The following is a 5,303-nucleotide window of genomic DNA, read 5'->3' on the forward strand; positions in this document are numbered from 1 at the left end:
AAAAAAAAAAGAAAAAAAAAACTTTCAATAAGTAACGAATTTTTTATAAAGATTGAACTTGCTATCGAAATAAGCACTGCAATATATTAACAGTAGCTATATAGTACTCCCTATATAGCTAATAAAGCAATTGAAGGCATTGCCTAAAGTATAATTTTTTTTTTTTTGGGAAAAAGATATATGCAGCTCTAAAAATGGAAAGAAAAGACAATAAATAAATATTTATTATACCGATTTACTCGGGAATTGTCGATAAATTCCCAACGTAATACTAAAAAAGGAAGTATATTAAATGCTAGAATTACCCTTTTTTTTTAAATTTTATTTTATAAAACCAAGCTGCAAATTTCAGCCTAAAGTGTACAATTAATTACTTACTACGTTAAATTAGATTAAAAGTGAGGACAAAGTAACAACTAATTTGAAATGAACTATTGTTTATTGACTTTGATCTTATTTTTCATAGAAACCACTTTGACTGTACAAATTTGGAACAACCACAATTAATATAATGTGTTTTAGTGCTAGTTTTGTATTATTGGAATTTGGAAATTGGAGCCTTGGAGGTGATTGAGCATTATTTAAATGTACTATAGTTGTTTGACTTTGCATGAAAAAACACAATGAAAAGGATAATATAATTTATTTAACCACTTTAGCTATAGTAGCATCTAAGTGATTTAACCCCATCTACAAAAATTTGAAATCAAATACATTCCTTTTTTTGTTTACTAAAAAAAATGGAGATTTCATGGCTAATTTCACTCATATTCTTCCTTTTAATCCCCATTTTTCTCATCCTAAAATCACTAAAACCCTTAAATAAAAAACTAAAATTACCACCAGGACCACCAAAGCTACCCATCATAGGAAACATGCACCAACTCGCATCATATAAAACCCCACCACACCACCGTCTACAAGACCTAGCTAGGGTGCACGGCCCTATCATGCACCTTCGACTAGGAGAAGTTTCCACCGTGATCATCTCCTCCGCTGACGTGGCAAAAGTGGTGATGCGAGCCCATGACGCTAACTTCGCTAACCGGCCTAAGCTTATTGTGGCTAAAGATGTGTACTATGATTACTCCGATATTGGACTTGCCCCCTACGGTGAGTATTGGAGGCAAGTCCGTAAGATTGCAACCCTCGAGCTGTTTACGGCTCGAAGGGTGCAGTCGTTTCGAGCCATTAGAGAAGAGGAGGCTACCATGTTTGTGGAGTCTATTGCCGAGAGGGCAGCAAAAGGGTGCTCGGTTAATCTTAGTGAGAGGGTTTTTGGTCTTATTTTTGATATTACATCTAGGTATGTTGCTGACCTTAGTTACTCACTTGGATCTATTCTCATTTCTTTCCTTTATGTGCAAATTAAATGAACAGATCATGTTATTGTATCGTGTGCATAGTACAACTGATTTGTACAATTGAAATTGTTAAAGTGTATTTTCGTATGTTTGATTACTTCATAAAGTTTAATTAGGTCTAAAATATATAAATTCCAAATTGATTCAATTTATAGTACCCATATAATGATCGGTTTTAAATAACTAATGTTTAAAACGATTTTTTGGTTTGCCTTTGACCTTTTCATGTGGTCAGATCAAATAGCTATTCTAGTACTCGTAAATGAAAAAGCTAGCTTCACAATGGAGTACTAGTTTCTACGAGTATGACATTTTACCCCTTGTCTCTAAATTATCAATAATTAGCATTGATATCCTAATTACAATTTCTTAATTATTTAAATTGTTTAACAGGACAGTTTTCAACAAGAAAGGGAAAGAACAAGAAGCATTCAGAGCATTAATAGCACTAATGTCAAAGCTTTTCTCTGGTTTTTCAATTGCTGACCTTTATCCATCCATCAAGTTGCTGCATTCAATTGGTGGGATGAAGAAATCAGTGAAAAAGATAGTTGATGAATCAAATAGAATACTTGATCCTATAATTCAAGAACACAAGTCTAACATAATACAAGGCAAAGCTGATCAAGAGGACTTAGTAGATATTTTGTTGAAGTTTCACAAAGAGGATCCTAAGAATAACGATTTCTCCTTGACCAACAACAACATCAAAGCAATAATCTTGGTAAGTCATGTTAGAAATCTCAAGAAAATTACTTTTATGTAGCATGATTAATCACTTTTAAAAAAATGTGCGTGACCAAAGTAGTTATTTTACATGTTCTAAATTGAACTTTGACTCTTAATTTTTGTTACTTTATAGTTTTTCCGCGAGTCCTGTATTACTATCTTCTTGAAGAAAGTGATTAATTATTTATAAAACAACGAATTTTTTTGTTAGGAAATTTTTGGTGCTGGCACTGAAACATCTTCAACAACAATAGAATGGGTCATGTCCGAGTTGATAAAGAACCCAAAGGCAATGGAAAAAGCACAAAATGAAGTTAAGGAAGTTTACCACGGGAAAGAAACAATTGACGAGACAAGCTTAGATGAACTCAAGTTTTTGAAGTCGGTAATAAAAGAAACATTAAGACTACACCCTCCTGCACCTCTCTTAATCCCTAGAGAATCCATTGAGCAATGCCAAATTTGTAACTATGATATACCTCCTAAAACTCGAGTCATGGTGAATGCACGAGCCATAGGGAGAGATCCGAAGTATTGGCTAGATGCTGATGCATTTATACCTGAAAGATTTGAGATGTCTCACATAGATTATAAAGGTAACAATTTTGAATTTATCCCGTTTGGTGCAGGAAGGAGGATGTGCCCTGGTGTGGCACTAGGTATCGCGAATATTGAGCTTCCTCTAGCTATGTTGCTCTACCATTTTGATTGGAAGTTACCTAATGGAATTAAGCCTGAAAATTTAGACATGAATGAATTGTTTGGAATTACTGTGAGAAGGAAAAATGATCTCCATGTAATTCCTATCCCTTATAAATATTCAGGTTTTAGACAGTGATTATGGCATATAGAATGTAGTTCCTATCTTTACTGGTGAATTAATTATGTGATATATTTTGTTGCTACTAAATAAAAATATGTTAGTGTGTTACTGATTTCTATGGCATTTGATGTGTACTGGTTTCATATTTTTTAGTATTTACAGACTCATCTTTGACTACATTCGGTTATGTATTTATGTATATGTACAGAAAGCATGAATATGTGACATCTTCAGTTAAATTAGTGGCAATATATATATCCATGTTTTTTATTTTAATTTATTAACCATAGGGCCTGTTCTCATTAGATTATTTTCAGTTCATTTCAGCTCTGCTCTAATAAGTTTATTTCTAATGATAAAGCTAATGATTTAAAGCCAAATTTCATACTTTTAAGCTTATATTACAACAACGATAACAACAACAACAACAACAACAACAACAACAATAATAATAATAATAATAATATAGTATATGTTTTTAAAATATTTTGGGGTTCCATGTTTTTAATATATTTTTCATAAATATTTTAATTATATAGTATATTTTTCATAAATATTTTAATATGTATATTTGTATATACACATATACATAATAATAAACAATCAAAGATCATTAATCCGTAGTTAAAAATCACTAATCAATAAGTTCAGTTCAGTTTTTTTCAATCAATGAGAATAGGCCCATAGTTACAAAGAATTGGTCCGATTTAATTGTGATGCTCTAAGTTGGAACTGAGCAGTCTAAGCTAACTTTAGAACATTAAAAGGAGAAAGCTTAGCCCAGTCCACGAGAGCATTTGAGGCCCAATTTCTTCACTACATGAAATTGCTTTTGCAATACTTCACCTTGTATGGCCTCTTAAAATAAATCGCTACATTATTTTTTAAGTGAATGTAGACAATATTTTCATATCTCATACGAAGTACATCATTAAACTAGACTTGTAAAAAAACCAATTCGATATGATCTGAGCCTTAAACAACCCAATCGGATTTGAAGTGACCTAAACCCAAAACATTACACGAGCCAAATCCGTTACAATAAGACATGACTTAAAACAAACTCAACCCCACTCAATTTGATAGCTCAAGGTCTCTAAGTAAAACTAATGCAAATTTTTATGTCAAATTGCTTTATATTGACGTTATTAATGCACATTTACAACTTTTAGACCCCAATCTTTTTTTTCCCCTAAATTCTATCATATTCCCAAATAAATCGATGTACGGAGTAATTACACAAGATATGATACTATTCGCAAATAGCCTATCAGCTGTCAGTCCTGGTTGGATGACACCAATATAACGTTCGCTAATTCGCTTACTAGTCGTTGGACAAACGTGGGCTTGCCAATTGACAGTTACTTACTAGCGACTACTCTTCCAATTTGCAAAGTTATAACTATAATCCAATCAATTTTGGAATTAAACATACTGTACTCTAGAATGTGATCAAATACCAACTACGACGAGTGTGATGTGTGAAAACGAATATAATCACTATGAAATTGTCGATTTTACCTAGTATTTTGGCCCGCGTAACACACAAGTTGTAAATAGTGAATTTGGTGAAAAAAAGGTATGGTATGTTCTACTACCACTTATAACAAATGCCAAATAGAATTCATGAAAAACAGAAACTGTAATTTTATTTATTTACTATCATAATAAAGAATACAAAAAAACACTACAATTTTTTCTTCACCCTTGGATATCCTGGGAGAAAAATAAAAAGTAGCTAAAGAATTGATCAAACTATAAATATATCAAATTAATTAATCAAATTCTAATATTATCACCAATAATTCCTCATAATAAAGTCTAAAATCACCCTTAATAAATTAGTGAAAGAGGTAAGTAACAGCAAGCGCAACCGCCAATAGAACGTATGCAATCCCTTGATCAATAGTAGCACCTGCACAAAAAGATATATCCCCCAATAAATAAAAATAACACCAGCAAACTCGAAAACTTAATTCTAATAATAGGGCCGGCTACATAAACCAAAATTTTATCTCTAGCACTCATCATCTAAAATTAAATAAAATAAAAATCCGGCACCACCCAGTTAGACCTAATTGGGTTGAGTTCGGATTCGAGTCGAATTGAAAAGAGAGAAGGGACTTACTGTCATTGGTAGGAGGAGGCGCGGTAGCAGGGGAAGGAGCAATCATCTGGCCTTGAGTAACCTTAAAAAAAGCCATTATCAAAAACCCAAAAATAGGCAATGCGTAAAACTTCATTGATGATCCGTTAGAATACATATTGATATATTCTGAAGTTTTAATTTTTCTACGAAAATGTAATATGATTTGGGGTGAATAAAATTCTTTGTTTGGTGCAAAAGAATGAATGAAAATAAATTATGAAGCGTTTATGATGGTAAG

At 32.3% G+C, this 5,303-nt stretch overlaps 1 pseudogene; it reads left to right on the forward strand.

Annotated features, from left to right (window-relative positions):
• The first annotated feature begins 740 nt into the window (after nucleotides 1–740).
• Nucleotides 741–2,931, forward strand: LOC145579717 (desmethyl-deoxy-podophyllotoxin synthase pseudogene; annotated as a pseudogene).
• Nucleotides 2,932–5,303: the final 2,372 nt, after the last annotated feature.

This window comes from Chenopodium album, chromosome 14, assembly GCF_948465745.1.
Source record: "Chenopodium album chromosome 14, dcCheAlbu1.1, whole genome shotgun sequence".
Classification (NCBI taxonomy): Eukaryota; Viridiplantae; Streptophyta; class Magnoliopsida; order Caryophyllales; family Amaranthaceae; genus Chenopodium; species Chenopodium album.